The 16,302-nt window shown below is 47.6% G+C and overlaps 1 long non-coding RNA gene across 2 annotated transcripts; it reads right to left on the bottom strand.

The window, feature by feature from the left end:
* Positions 1-524: 524 nt before the first annotated feature.
* LOC121141984 lies at positions 525-3,754 on the bottom strand. 2 transcript variants are annotated; one of them, XR_005878986.1, is made up of 3 exons: positions 3,217-3,754; positions 1,775-1,960; positions 525-1,040 (listed from the first exon to the last, which is right to left on the bottom strand). It is a non-coding gene; the product is annotated as an uncharacterized LOC121141984 (long non-coding RNA). The 2 variants fall into 2 exon arrangements; XR_005878987.1 differs by having other exon boundaries at positions 3,326-3,754.
* Positions 3,755-16,302: the final 12,548 nt, after the last annotated feature.

Raw genomic sequence — 16,302 nt, 5'->3', positions numbered from 1 at the left:
CTCCAGTGATGTGTAATTCCCACCACCCCCCATTGAAGTACCCAACATGTCTCCATATACTGCCAGATGTTCCCCAAGCAAAAACTTGCCTCTACTTGAGAATTTCCGGTTTTGGTTGTATTGCCAACCCAAATGGATGGATCGTTTAGGTGAAGGATCTTAGCATGGACATGGTGGGACATGGGTATGGGAAGCAGGCACCACAGAGACTCCTGCAGTTCCTGTGACCTACAGATAGGGTTTCTGTGGAGCCCAGATTAGGTAGAATGCCTGAGATTTCCAGGCAGATCTCTGTGTTAGCACTGACTGGCTGTGGTCCTCATCAGCTTAACTAACCTCTGTGAGCCTCAGGCCCTACATGAATCTGACAGATGTAATTCTCCTCCTCCATGAATCCTTCTTTCCATCCTCTATTGTGTTCACACACTGCCACATAGTTGCTAGGAAAACTAAGAGTTATGTGTGTGGAAGACATAATAGAATTAAGCAACAACAAAACAGAACAAATGTGTAGGGTTTGTTGTTTTTGTTTATTTGTTTGTTCTGACTTTTCTCTCCTGAGAAATCAAAGAAACAGATATTTTGCTCCTGGGTTTTTTGTTTTGTTTTTGCCAAGAATGCTAATGTTGACATCATAGGTCCCTTCACAGAAGTAATAAAATCAAACAATGACGAGCTTCTTTCTTCTGCCATGGGAGTTACTTTACATTTCTTCAGTATATACAGAAGCCCCTCAAAGAAGGTACCCCACAGCTAGGCAAAGTCAAGAGGGTTTGAGTTGACTGTCGTGTACCTGGGAGTAGCTTGGCTCTGTGTTGCCTCTCTCCTCAGCAAGCCTGCTATCCTGTGGGGTGTCAGAGTGGCTGTGTCTTCAGTAGCTGAGATCCTCAGAACTGAGAGAGGCGTTGGTCCAGCTGGCGATTTCTTAGTAGGAACAGATGACCCTAGCTCTGGTCGGTTAGGACTAGGGTGGATGGTCCTCTCAATTGCATAGGCCTAATCAGGCTGGGTCCTTTGGTTGGAACCATATTGTTCAGGTCCTAGCAAACAGACAAGACATCAGACCAGCTGGCTACAGACTGCTCAGAATGCTGCACAGTTATTCAGTATCAAACTACAGTTTTTCTCCCCTCCCTCTCTCTCTTTTTTCCTTCCCATTCTCTCTTTTTTTAAAGACAAGATCTCAGTCTGTGACTGAAGCAGACCTTAAACTCAATTCTTCTTCTACCTCCCAAGTGCCAGGATCAGCTTATGCCATGACACCCAGCCAAACTAGAATTTTCCATCAGAAGCCTGTGGAGTTGCAGATCAGGTTCAGGAGGGAGAATGCAAGCCACAGTTGTAGACACCTTTATTTCTAGCCTGTTTTCACCTTTTGCATGCAGTGTGGAATCGGTGGTGAAGGATGTTACCCCCATACCCTGAGTGTGTACCTTGGCCCTGCTCTCCATAGCTCAATGCCTGTGGGCAGCTGTATGGAGAAATGTCGCTGTAGCACTCCGTGTGCCACTTGGCTACACAGTAGCTTCTTGGATTAGTGGTGTAATCACCTTCCACATTGCACATGAAGTCTGAAGTTCAGACAAGTGCATCCTCACACAGCATGACCTCCCCGGAGGTCACTTCTCTTTCAGTCAGCTGAATGCCACCAGTTTCTCAGAATCTGTGCAAATGTAACCTCCTCAATGTATTCTGCTTCCAAAGTAGCATTACGTTTAGCTTCCTATGAGCCCAAAAGCATTATGCTTGTTCTCTGTGTCACCGTGACACTCACTTGGATCAGAAAAATCCCCAACATGAAAACATGACACACAACAGTGTGGTATGGGTCATAGAGAAGCCAGATGAGGATCCAAGAATGGGTCCTGGCTTCCTATAGTCACATGTCATGGTTCCTTTGAAGGGCATTATCACTTCAAGATCCAAGTGGAGCTCCATATGTGCTGCCTCCCTTGGCACTCTGTCAAAGGAAGGAATAGATATGACACAATCAATCCTGATCCACTCTTACTCCAACACATAGCTTAACCAAAAATTGAGGGGTCAGAGCTTTCAAATTCTTGGGAAATGCAGATGGTACTGAACCAAGAAGAGCTTGCTGATGGGCAAATGGTGATGTATGATGGCAACCTATGCTGAAACCCAGGCATGGCACAGGGCAATACGCTCACATTTCACGATGGCTGAGCAAAGGACAAGAGTCAGACATAGAAGCATACCCTACTTAGTAGCAAACTATAGAAATTGGGGAACGTGAAATGCATATGGGTAGAGACTACATCATCTCCTTGAGCCTGACTTGCAGATGTCTGCAGTAGCATCATAACAATGCTGGTCTCTCCTGATTGGTCAAGTCATAACTTATGATCCTTAGGAGGGATCTTATTATTATTATTATTCTTTGTTGAAGAAGATGTAAAAAAAATCTAAAGTTTATGGCTGAGGCAGTTTCATTATAGGGAGTTGAATACAATCTAAATTTCATTGTAGTTTCCTCGTTCTATACTGATTCTGTCCATTAAAATTTTAATTTTCTTTTTCTAGATAATGCACACATTAGGCACAGAATGAAATAAGTACCAAAGGATAGGCAACAAGAAGTCAACCATCCTCCAGCCACCAACTTTCTTTCAAGTGTCACTTTACTCTTTCCTGGGTCCTTGAACATGTGGGAACCAAAAAGTGACTATAAAAAGGAAACTTTTTTTAGTGCAATGTATCTATGCTGTTAAGATACAATCATGCCATCATCTGCATGTTGCTTAACCACAATTTTATATGTAGATCTTTCTTAAAAAGTGTTCCCAACTGACAAAGGTATTTGGAGGCACCCAGTCAAGACCATTCCTTTGACAGGTATCTGTCCCAAAGATTCTTTAGAGAGGTTGCCCAGTGTTGTCTAAAGCATCAAAATAGAGGACAGAGCTGAGGACTCTTGGCTGTAGCTACTAAAACATTCACCCCAGCCCAGGCCGCTAAAGATAGAGGTTCCCTCTCCACAGAAAAGACCAAGAAAGATTTCTTCATCTTGTTCTGCCAAGGTCACAAGGTGTGTGTGTGTGTGTGTGTGTGTGTGTGTGTGTGTGTGTGTGTGTGTGTATGTGTAAATTCCAGTTCAAATAAGGCAGATTAAGAAAGTCATTTCCACAAAGGCTGCTCAAATAGAGAAAGCCATTCTATCTGTATCTACTCAAGCTCTGTCCTCTTCAAACTTACCCCCAGCACAGAGAAATGGGGTAGCAGGGTACAGGATGCTGCTGCTTGGGAGTCTGTTGTGGGTCCTGCCCATGGCCTGTTCTCCTACCCTAAAGCCACCATTTCCCACCTTCCCGTGGGTCTCTGTCCCAGCGCCGTTCCTTCCCGTGGATCTCTGTCCCAGCGCTGTTCCTTCCCGTGGATCTCTGTCTCAGCGCCGTTCCTTCCCGTGGATCTCTGTCCCAGCGTCGTTCCTTCCGGTGGATCTCTGTCTCAGTGCGGTTCCTTCCCGTGGATCTCTGTCCCAGCACCGTTCCTTCCGGTGGATCTCTGTCTCAGTGCGGTTCCTTCCCATGGACCTCTGTCTCAGCGCCGTTCCTTCCCGTGGATCTCTGTCCCAGCACCGTTCCTTCCCGTGGGTCTCTGTCTCAGCGCCGTTCCTTCCCGTGGGTCTCTGTCTCAGCGCCGTTCCTTGAGACTCTGTTCTCTCACCCTAGTGTCGCCGCTTGCCACCTCCCTGTGGATCTTTTCCTTAGTAGCCAGTAACAAGGGCCTTTTGGAATCACAACAGTTTGGATGTTAACTTGGCAGTAAAGTGAGCCCCCTCCGCCCTCCTCCTCCCAGGACCCATCTGATAGAGTTACAGAAGGCTTCTCAGACTCTCAACAACCCTCACCAGAACCTCACTGAATAACACATCGTCTGGCAACAGGAGGCGTTTGATTACATTTGGAAGGGATGCCTGCGTCAACTCCAGTTGTCTCTGAAATGCAACTGATAGGCCTCACGTGGGGCAGCCAACAGTTTGCCTTCACCCACTCCCCTCTCCACAATGAGTCCTCTCCTGGGAAAACAAGAAACCTACGTGCCACCCTGAGTGAGAGACAAACGGGAGCTGTCTCCCGTCATCGCATCCCAGGCATGGCAAGCAAGAGCATGCGCCTAGGACTTTGCTATGGCAAGTCATGCTTCAGGCATCTCTGAGCCAAGAGACCAAAGGACTCGTCTCTGCTTCCATTTCAGCTCACAGGCATAGGTTCTCATGTGTAGTACACAAAGTACCACACTGCTGTCCCTTCAGCAAATCTGCTGACCCCCCCACCCCGTTTCCACCTTACTTAGTCGTGACACTGTAGGTGGAATTACGTTTCACATAGATGCCCCTGTCCTAATCTTTGGGACCTATAAATGTGTTATTTCACAAGGCAAGTGTCAATTAAAGTTCCAGATAGAATTAGGCTTGTGGCAGCTGGTTTTAAATGGGAATAGATGTGCGTTGTCTGTGTAACACCAACGTCAATACAGACATTCATGAACAGCAACCCGCAGGGTCAGAGCAGAGTGGTGGAACCTTGAGAAAGGTTCTACCTCCGTCGCTAGCGTAAAGAGCAGGCAAGAGGACTGTGAGCCAAGGGCTGGTGCAGCCCTTACAGCCTGGCAAGCAGATTCTCCAGTTGCACTCACTGGATTTTAGCTGAGTGACAGCCAGGCTTCTAATGTCTGGAACTGCCCAATAATAAACGTTGCAATCGCAGTAAGCAGAAAACCTATTCAGTGAGTGCAGATCTGGCACCTCATGCTGCAGGGGCTTTCCCAAAGCATGTGTTTGGCATCTGTCCTTAGGGTCCAGCTAAGGAACTGAAGCCGCTTCATATGTCTACACAGAAGGGGTTGCCGGTGGGTCTTCGCTACACAGGTTGAGAAGCTGGTGCAGGCATTAGCAAGAGGAGTCGGTACTCCATTGGGAGTTGGTTAGGCCAGTAGGACAGAGAAAGGAGGTCATGTCATTGGAGGTCAGAGGCTAGACTGTCCAGTGGAAACTGGACCAGAGTGGTCCTATTCAGCGGGAGCAGGAGCCATGAAGAGGACAGAGCCCAGCTGAAGAAGCCCTTCTGTTGAGGGAGAAAAGGAAAGATTCCTCCCCGCCTCTCCCTTCTGCTTGTCCTCCAACGTCCTGATGTTGCTTCCCTGCTAGAAGCTCGATGACGTGGGAACCTGGATTTGTGGCACGGCTGGACTAGGGCGGTGACTAGGTTAAGGAATCTGTTGTGCTAGTGCAAGTGGATGCGCACACAAACTGTGCTTGAAATTCATTTCTTTCTTAGCCTGGCTTCTTAGCCACTCTATAATGTGGTCCTTCCCTACCTTCTTGGCCACTCTATAATGTGGTCCTTCCCTACCTTCTTGGCCACTCTATAGTATGGTCCTTCCCTACCTCCTTGGCCACTCTATAATGTGGTCCTTCCCTACCTCCTTGGCCACTCTATAGTATGGTCCTTCCCTACCTCCTTGGCCACTCTATAATGTGGTCCTTCCCTACCTCCTTGGCTACTCTATAGTATGGTCCTTCCCTACCTCCTTGGCCACTCTATAGTATGGTCCTTCCCTACCTCCTTGGCCACTCTATAGTATGGTCCTTCCCTACCTCCTTGGCCACTCTATAGTATGGTCCTTCCCTACCTCCTTGGCCACTCTATAATGTGGTCCTTCCCTACCTCCTTGGCCACTCTATAGTATGGTCCTTCCCTACCTCCTTGGCCACTCTATAGTATGGTCCTTCCCTACCTCCTTGGCCACTCTATAGTATGGTCCTTCCCTACCTCCTTGGCTACTCTATAGTATGGTCCTTCCCTACCTCCTTGGCCACTCTATAGTATGGTCCTTCCCTACCTTCTTGGCCCTCCTCTAGTGGCCTCCCTTCTTACACAGCATGTTAACTATCCTTGGCTCCTCTCAGGGCCTCTGTCTCTGCCATCTCCCTTAACTTGTTCTCACACGGTTTTCAGTTGTCTATTGTTTGACCAGGCCATCCCTTTCTCCATCTAAAACAGGGACCTGCCCAACCCAGGCACTGTAGCCTCTCCATATTACGGGAGATGGTCTTGGTTGTTATGCACTGACTTTTTCATCATCCCCCCCCCCCCGCAACTCCCACCCTCGGCATAGAGAGAGCTCCTTGAGGGCAGGAATACCGTCTTGCCTCCCTTTCTCCCTTTGTAATCCGCATCAGTTAGCTGTCTCCCAACACTTGTGTGTTCTTGGGAACCAGGTGGATTATTTCAGATTCTCTTTAGTTAGGCGCACCTGAGTGCTGGCTGCTGAAACTCTAGTGGAAGTGTGTCATGCAGCTTCCAGTCTGTCTGAAAACCTTCTGTGCCCATTCCTATGAGTTTCACCTCCTGCCAGGCAATGACAAGGCCCTGGGGAATGGTGTAGGCACAAGATGAAAGAAATTTGGGCTCCCAAGCGACTAAGTTCGGTAGAGTTGCTCCAGCAACTGACATGCCCAACCAGGATTGCCATATGAATGTGAAGTTAGCTGTGTTGACTCATTACATTAGCCTGCTCAGCCAACAATCCCCAGTTCCAAGAACCGTCCCCTGTACAATGACTGGCGCTCAACATGTAGTGAGTGTGAGATTGACTATTAGACACTCAAGAATGGAGTATTTCCTGATGGGATGTTTGTTTCCTATCCTCATTCCTTGTCCACTGGGCTCCCTGAGGACCAAGAAATGTTCTATGTATTGCCTCGCACAGGGTGCTTAGTCATTGGTCAATGAATGGGTGTGATACTGAATATCTAGGCTATTTAAGGGGAACACTGACTGGGAAGCCTGATGGGAAGGCACGAGACACACATTCTTAGGTGCCCTGCCGTGTAACTAGCTGTGTTCAGCTAGAGTTTACAAAGGGCTCCTCTCTGTGGTTCTATTGTGATTTCAACTTTGTAATGACTGGATTTGAGCTCACAGGGGTTAAGTATTGTGTGAGAGCATAATTTTTGAAGCAAGCAACAATGCTGAAATTAATTCCTGGTTCAAAGATATGTATTGAGTGCCTACAATGGGCTACACCCACCCCACACTCACCCCATACCCTCCCTGGCTAAGCTCTCTCACCTAGTAAGGGCTCAGGAAATATGAGAACCCAAGTTGTGAAGGGACTAGAATTGCCTTCCTGAGGATCCATGCTGGGGAGGGGATGCCAGACTCTAGCCAGGCTGAGAACTGCCTATGTCTGCTGCTAAGATGTCCAGCTGACACCACTGCTGTGTGCCTTCTGTGTTTCTGGGTGGTCTGCCAGAGGGCCCTGAAGTCAGCAACATCTCTCTGACCCCCTCTGTGGCTCTCCCACTTGCCCAGGCTAATGGCTCTGGCATTCCAAGCCTGCCCTTTTCCATACATTCTTTCTTGCTCTGAGTGCCAAGATTTTGGTCGACCGACGATTTTGAGTGGGTTCCAGGCCATTTCGCTCCGTCAGATTTGGGTAAAAGTTTCCTCCCACTCTGCCTAGGCCTCAGATAACCCAACAGGGTGTGATCAGCCTCTGCAGAGGGGTGGGGTGGGGAGCTGCTGGAGGTTTTCAGGCAGGGCGTTAAGGCTGAGGTGTTCATAGCTACTGCGCTTATCTGCACTGATCAAAGTGAACAGAGTGTGCTGGCGATGGGCTGGTTGGGAAAATTAGGGAAGAGAGCTAAGGACAACGTAACTTGTCTAAACAGGGACTGAAAGGGCTCCTGGAAGGTGCCTGGCAGGTTGGGTTATTTGTCAGGGTGAAGGGGACATGGGCAGGGGTCTGCCAGGCCCTCAGTCAGTGGAGAGAGAGAGAGAGAGGAGAGAGAGAGAGAGAGAGATTGAGAGACAGCGTACTGAGGCACCCAGGGGCTGTCTGCACAAGGGCAGGACTCAGCATCCCCTGGCCTGGAGCTGCTCCTTGCTGAGTCTGGGTGTCTCTCTCTGTAAATAAATTTGCCACTGTTTTTCCAGAGCAGATTGTCTCAAGAATTGTGCATCTGAGGTGGGGTGAAAGACAAATATGCCTTTTCATAATAGCTTTACACCTGGAGCACTGGAGGACCGGTTTATTACCTTGGTAAACACAAGTGAGAATTCAAGCAAAGTACAAACTTTGCCCAAGGCACTTTTGACAGTGCACTTTGTGTCTGTGAAGCCAGCAGATAGAGCCACGGCAGGAGGCGGGGCCTGCTTTGTTTTACCTACCCTTTCTCTTGTCTGATTTCCAAGGTTTAAAAGTTCCTGTGTGTGTGTGTGTGTGTGTGTGTGTGAGAGAGAGAGAGAGAGAGAGAGAGAGAGAGAGAGAGAGAGAGAGAGAGAGAGAGAGGGAGGGAGGGAGGGAGGGAGGGAGGGAGGGAGGGAGGGAGGGGGAGAGAGAGGGAGAGAGGGAGGGAGGGAGAGGGAGAGAGAGGGAGAGAGGGAGGGAGGGAGGAGAGGGACAGACAGAGAGACAGAGAGAGGGTGATTGGGAGAAGGTGGAGAGGGAGAGGAGTGAGTGTTGGAGGGGTAGTTTTCCCAGCATTTTGAAATCACTTTGTTTAGTGTGAAAAAAATATGGGAGCCAATTTATTTTATTTCAAGAGATAAGGTGCTCCTTGCTACTCTTGGTGGCTAGTGCTTATGAGTGGGAGACAGGGTGAACCAGTTTGAGAAACACAGAAGGAATGAAGGTTTGCGTAAAAATCATACTTAAATTAAGCATTTAAAATGCAGTAAATATTGATTCAGTGCCCATTTTGTGCCAGGTACAGAGCATGAACTTTCCATGAATATTATTTAATTTCGTCTTCATAACTACAGGAAGCAGGGACTTTTGAACAAAATGTCTGTTTTATAGGTCTGGGGAGTTATCAAAGACTGTAAAGTGCTTGATACACAAGCATGGTAACCTGATTTTGAGCCTCAGGCTAAAAAAGAACAACAACAACAAAACACCAATTAAGACTCAGGAGTAGTTCCTTCAGCTGAAGGGGTTGAGACAGGTGGATTCCTGGCACTTGCTAGCCAGCTGGGCTAACCTAATTAGTGAGCTTTGGGCCCTAGTGGGAGACCCTACCTCTAGAAAAACATGATGGATGCCCTGAGGAACAAGGCCAGAGGTTGACCTCTGGCCTTCATACACATGTGCATGCACCCGTACACACACACACACACACACACACACACGCGCGCGCACACACACACACACACGCACGCACACACACACACACGCACGCACGCGCGCACACACACACACGCACACACACGCACACACGCACACACACGCACACACGCACGCGCACGCACGCACGCGCACACACACACGCACGCACGCGCACGCACGCACGCACGCACGCACACACACACGCACGCACGCGCACACACACACACCATACCACACACACACGCGCACACACACACACGCACGCACACACGCACACACACACGCACACACACACACACGCACGCACGCACGCACACACACGCACGCACACACACACGCGCACACACACACACACACGCACACACACGCGCACACACACACGCACACACGCACACACACACACGCACACACACACACACGCACGTCTGCTTTATATGTGAGGGATAGCACAGTGTGATACTGCAAGCCTCTATGCCAGGACTTGGGAGGTAGGCTAGGAGGACCAGGAGTTCAATATTATCTTCAGCTACATAGCAAGTTGGAGGCCAGCGGGAGGATGGGCCAGGAAACAGGAAGGAGGCCATGACTACTGAGGTAATTTGAGCCACAGGGGCCTAACTCCAAATTCTGGCCTTTATGTAGTGCTCTGTAACATTTACTTTTAGGGTCACAGACTATGTGATATGAGGTCCTGTCTTCCTGCCTTGCTTTGCCTAACTTCTGTCCACTGGGGGAATTTACCTCCTTTGTCTTTTGCCATTGACTTTATTTTCTTAATTACGTGTGTCTGGGCGAGGCATGGTGCTCGATTGCCCTAGAAAACCTGAAGGATTTGATCTCCCTGAAGCTGGTGGTTTAGGCAGCCTGACTGTAGCTGCCTGATGTGAGTCCTAGGAACTGAACCCAGGTCCTCAGCAGGAGCAGTCTGTACACTTAATCACTGAGCTGCGGCGTCTCCAGCTGGAGGCACCCCCCCTTAGCAGCAGCCAGTTACGAAGTCCTGGTGAAGGATCTGAAGCTTGTCTAATGTGTTTATGCTGGAGTTACCTTGATGTGTTTATTATGCTGGAGGTGGGAGGACCTGCTCAGGGGTGTGTGGAGGCCACTGCACGTGAGCCCTACTCTTGCTTCGGCATCTCTGCTTCTGCTTTCAGGCTGGCATGATGTCCCACACACTCCAGACCCTTACCAGCAAGTTCTGCCTCCCACCTCCTGGATTTTCAGAACAGAGTCTCCAAAGCCAACATCCTTAACCAGATGTGTCCCCCAGGTCTGGGGATCCCCATTCCATGTCCCTCCAGGGCTCTGGCAAACAGGAATCTAGTTTAATCCATTTGCAACTGGAATCTCTCCCACTGAAACACCCGTTTTGTGTTCCAAAACTCTTTTCAAAGGTCGCAATAGAGAAATCCAGAGGCAATCCTCAAGGATTCTAATTAGTGTTGCATTCACAGCAGGCTCAAGGGAGGAACTGGAGCTGGAGGTGGGGGACCCCGTTTCCCCTGAAATGTTCTGGCACCCTCAGACTGCTGAGTTGACAATGTCCAAATGACGTGACCCGTCTCTAGCTCAGTTTAGTAATGCTCCCTCCAGGGACCTTTTCTCTATGAAGACCAAGCATAAGCTGACACATTCATGGAGATTTCTTTTAAATATAAGCCTGGGGGATTCACCCTAAATCGAGAATTAAGCAGAAATGAAAACTGTGGATGAAGGAGTTAAAATTTCACGGAGATGAGGGGCAGAATGGGCAAGTCCCAGCTGAACATTTGAGGAGCAAACAGGTCCAGGTGGGCAAAGGTCTTCAGGCTCAAAGGCTTGTTTGGAAAAACTTCCAAAAAGTTCCTAGGCTTTTGCTCTCTTCACCACGTCAGACCCACGGAAGGAAGTTGGAGAGACAGAGAGAGAGAGGTGGGGGGGAGGGAGGAGAGAGAGAACTGGCATTCACTTCTGGCATGGCTTTTCATCTCCTGGCTTTTTATCCCCTTTAGTCAATAAATATCCACAGATTCAGTCCTTGGGAAGATGTTTGCCCTGAGAAAAGTGAAAGAGGAGAAACCTGGAGTTCTCCCGAAAAACTGACAGCAAAATTCAAAGTGAAGCAATCCTAGTGGTGTCTTTCCTTGGTCATGACTCTAGACCAGAAGAGCCATGCTTAGAAAGAAATGTGTATTCCTATCCTAGTTTCAACTTCATTCTCTCAGTGTTTGAAACTTCCTTGCTTGAGACTCTATGATAGTAAAGGTTATTGCTATTGGAAAATGCAGTTTGCCCACATCTGAGTTCTAAACTGAAGGAAACGAGAGGGTAGTAGAGTATGCATTTGGGACCAGAAGGAAGTCCAGTAAATCTCTGGACCAGCAGTTTACCATTGGCTACAGTGGGGCTGAGAGAAGTTAAATGACTTCTGGGTTGCTCCGAGGGTTAATGGCCTGCAGATCTCTGACTCAGCCAACCATTTGGAAGAGGGGTCCTATCAATTCTCAATGAAGAAGCATCTCCTTTTGTAACACTGGGGTGGTGCTTACGAATAATAAATGAAGTGTGCCCAACTCCAGGGAGCTAGTTGAGTGCTTACTGCAGGTTGGGCTTAATTAATCTTTTGTTTTATGGAAAGACAGGCACCCAGAAGGAATTTCCTAAGATTACAGGATCATCGGCAAAGGCTCTCTGGTGGCGTGTGTTGCTGGATAAGGAAGCATGACATACACACCGGTCCTCATACTGTGGCTCACCATGTGGGAGCACTTGGACAAGCCACTTGGGTACCAATTTGAGTCTCAGTTTCTCTACCAGTGAAGGATTTCACTCGATGGCTAAGAGCACTTTAGCTCTGATGGGTTTTGGCTCTTCAGTCCAGCCTTAGGGCTCTTTAGTGTCGAAAACATGGCTGTGTGCAGCTCACAACCAACTGCAGATAGATGCCCCTGCAGGGTGTCCCACAGTAGGAGGATAAATGAGTTCTGCCTCCAAACACTGAGGAACAAAATATCTTTAGTGATTTGTATGCATAACAACAACAATAATAATAATAACACCAATAAATCTGTTTTTATTTTCTCCTCTAATCCCTTTTACCAGCTTCTTTGTGTTTGCCATCACTTACCTGTTCAGAGAGAAAACAGACAGTAACTAGCAAACAGGAAAATTGGAAATGTGGTATTTCTTATTTTCTGCTTTTTGAGTTTCAAGAAACAATACGTATTGAACATGTAAAACATATCACATGGCTCATGGATAGTCGCAATTGACATCTGCAATCAAAAGTAATTAAATCAGTGTTATCATGTTCCTTTTATAAAAGAAATAATTTACCAAGTTGGTACAAAAGTGGTAAGCAAAGAAGGTTAAGTTTGAAACCAGCATTTTGGACTCCAAAGCTCATATTTCTCACAATTCTAAGAAATAGCCATAAATACAACCATAAATTTAGCTAGAAAAAATTAATTTTATGTAAGAAACATAAATGTATCAACTTTTCATTGGACGACTCAGGGGGTGACAGCTCAGCTTCCCAGGACTGCAACATTTAAACATTTGTAAAATAGGCAAAGAAGATGAAGACTCAGCCCAACTTTGCCCAATATTTCAGCAGAGATCCGCTTCCTCATCTAGAATTACTCCAGTCAAAAGTATTTTCCTAGCCCTGCAGTGGGAAGAACACGCCTTTAATCCCAGCACTCGGGAGGCAGAGGCAGGTGGATCTCTGTGTGTTAGTGGTCAGCTGATTTCAGGACAGCCAGGGCTACACAGAGAAGTCCTGTCTTGAAAATCAAAACAAAACAAAAGTATTTTCCCTGTACATTGGCTGAGGGGCTGGGTGCAGGTGGCTGTCATGTCAGTTCGCACATGCCCTAGGCTTGTCTCTAACCCTTTCCCCAGTAATCAGTCCTGTAGCCCTCCTAGGAACACAAGCCAATACCAGAACACACTGAAGAATCCGTTTCTGGCGTCTGTATCGGTCCCCTCAAATATACCCATCCACGGATCCTTAAGCCTACGGACCAACATGGGACTAGATCCTACCAGTTGGCTCATCTACTTCCTGGCAATCGTGGGTGCTTCCAGCTTGCTGCTGATCGGATAGATACAGAAGACTTAGTTTTGACCTGGCCTTGAACAACCAAACCAGTCTAGGTCTGGGCCTCATGCAAAAACGTAGTAAACTGCATTGCCCTGTACTGCTGCTTCCAAGGTCTAGGGTTAAAAGTCAACTCACGTGGTTAAAGTACCACATTTTCTGTTTGCTCTTGCCCCAGAGTGGAAGCCACGTTGCCAGTCTGTCACCCTGTAACTGCCACAAAACAGCAGACCATTTAAGCTCAAAAGGGCTCTGGAGATCCGGCTGCTGCTTCAGCTTGGCTGCCTTCTTCTAGGGAGGAGGGTGTTGAAAGGTTGTTCAAGGTAACCAAGAAAGCATGGGGCAAGGCTGGACTAAATCCAGATCTCCAGACTCCAGGATCAGCGCTCCTAATGTGGTGACTCTGTCGTTACCTGAATAGTAGGAACAAAACTAATTAACCCGGAAGGCATTAAGAAGTCTGTCTTTGGTTCTTTATTTAGTGAAAACATCAGGGCACACTGAGTAGATCGATTGACTTCCACAAAATGCAGTGCTATGGTTACATCGGACTGCTTCTGTGTGGCCTGGCAGGGGCTCAGGGTTGGGGGAATGAGAGTTATCCTACCCTGCAACCTCTGTGAACATTTTGAATACACCAGACTGGTTCATGCTTTGCGTGTTGCCTTCCCTAAGATTGCAATACCCCTCCCATTTCATCTCAGAACAGATGATTACACTTTCAAACCGAGTTACACTGCTTCCTCTTTGGAAGTATGGTGGGTCTTACCAGATTAATACTGGCAGACAAACTACATTTCCCAGAACCCCCTTCCACTGCTTTGCTTTCCTGTTGATATTGGTTGGCTATAGGAGATGTTTTGAATGACTCCTGGAATACAGAAGTGAAGCTACCTTGTTTTAACATGTAGAAGGTAGCTGGTGCAAGGAGTGGGCAGTATGTGTTACAGTGTCAGATACATGTTGTTCCTGGTGGACTGGCTTATGTGGTTAAGGAGTGGCACCAGCGGACACCTCATAGTTTCTCCAGTTCCTACAATCTCTCCTCTTGGAGCAACTTTGAATCCTAGACCAGCATAGGCAGGGTGTCCTGGTGGGGTCCCGGCTGTCCTTATTTTCTTTTATCTTACTCCATTCCCTTCTCCCTTTCCCAGCTGTCTGCCCTTCTGACTCAAGTGAAGCATAAACTTAAGAGCCACAGCCTGACATAAATTAATTAGCCAGCACTTACAACTGTGTGGATCAAAGCTCGGTAGCAAATCTATATCATGGCCCATGTTTTGCCTCCTTGATCAAAACTTAACTGTTCTGAAGTCATCTGTGATTCCTCGGAATTAATCACGTCCCTGTCACATAAGTCTATTTCAGCATGTAACACACGGTGCTGTTTTTCCAGGTTTGACAGTCTCTCCTACCCTGGTGAGCTTAGCTGACTGACAACGCCCTGTGTGCTTGTTTTGTGGCCAACACTGTTCTGAGCATTGTTTAGTGCTTACAGGCACATAATGAAGCAATGACTATCATTACTATTTCCATTTTATAAACAAGGCAACCCAAGACCAGGAAAAGCAAGTGACTGGCCAATGCTCTCCCAAGCAGGGAGTGAGAATCAGGAGCCTGGCCCCACAGTCAGCTGACACTCTTCTCCCTGAAGTGGCTCTTCAAGAAACAAGCCTCTCCCACACACGAATGGGTGATCTGTCTACCTGCCTGGAGGAGAAAATGACTTTTCTATGAAGTCAAGGTTGAGGGAGAGTTGATGAAAACGAAAGCTTTATGGCCTAAGATGTTTTTGCATGGACCTTTAGTGCCTCTGTTTTCAGAATGGAAGTCCATATTCTACATGATCCATAGTCAACCTTTGTTGGTAGATTTACCAAGTAATTATCACTTGAAAGCCACCCGCACACTCTGTGGGAGACAGAAGTATTAACAAGACACACCCCTAGATGAGCTCACTTTTCTTCTAGCCCAGCAATGCCCCACCTTGGTTGGAACTCTCTGGGTTTCTTCTGGTGGAGACTTGAACCTGTATGGATGGAAAGGTTCCTATACAGGCACGAGGCATGCAATTAATACATGACACTTCACTTTTTATATGAACAAAGAAATGCATGCACAAGTAGGTGGGCACCTTTGGGAAGGTCAGAGGTCAGCATCATGTGTCTTCCTCATCACTTTCTGCCTTATTTTTGGAGACAGGCACTGTCTGGAACTCATTTATTCAGGTAGGCTGCCCGGCTGTCCAGGGAGCTTCAGAGATCTGCCTGTCCGACTCTCTCCAGTCTTGGAATTGCAGACCTGCACCACTCTGCCCAGCTTTTACTTGGATGCCATGGATCCAAGGCTCGGGTCCTTATGCTTTTTGCTGCAGCACTTTACCACAGAGCCTACTCCTCAAGCCTTACTGCTTCATAATCGGTATTATGCAAACGTCCCACAGAAGCCAAAGCATGAGAAAGGAAAGTAGGATAAAATTTGAATTCATGATCGGTATTCATGGCCAGACTTGGAGTGAAATTGAATTTATCTAGTCCAACCTTTTATTCACAGATGAGGAAACAGGCTCTGTGAAAATAGATCCTCCAAGTCCGGAAGAAGTGCTCAGGAAAGCCTTTCTCCAGGAAGTAGCAGCAGCAGGCAGCTGAGACTTAGGTTCAGAGAGAGCCTCTGCCTTCCTGAGCACAAAGTCCTTATCATAGGGCTTCATCTGCTACCAGGCCCAGGACTTGCCACATCTCCTCTATTGGATGATGTAGTAAGATGTCTAACTTAGGGCTCTCCTGGCAATACAATGTCATTTCCCAGCCTGTTGCATGTCCTGACCTTTCTAGGACTTTAGCCCAAGCTCATACAGTCTTTCCATTCTTCCCACAACTGAGAGCTAGCTTCCCTAGGAGCCCCTGCCATATCTCAATATCCCTAGACAGGAACCTCACAAGGGAACTGAGTTAATCCAAAGGGGAAAGGGACCATGGATCTTAGAAAGAAGAGCTAAGGGGTTTGACTTCCCAGTTCTTTTTGAGTTTTCCCATTTGGGAATGATTCCTCAGAATAAAACATGATCAGTGCGAAAGATCAGGAGG

Source organism: Mesocricetus auratus, unplaced genomic scaffold (genome assembly GCF_017639785.1).
Source record: "Mesocricetus auratus isolate SY011 unplaced genomic scaffold, BCM_Maur_2.0 Super-Scaffold_100008, whole genome shotgun sequence".
Lineage (NCBI taxonomy): Eukaryota > Metazoa > Chordata > Mammalia > Rodentia > Cricetidae > Mesocricetus > Mesocricetus auratus.
This window is presented reverse-complemented; position numbering and strand designations above follow the sequence as displayed.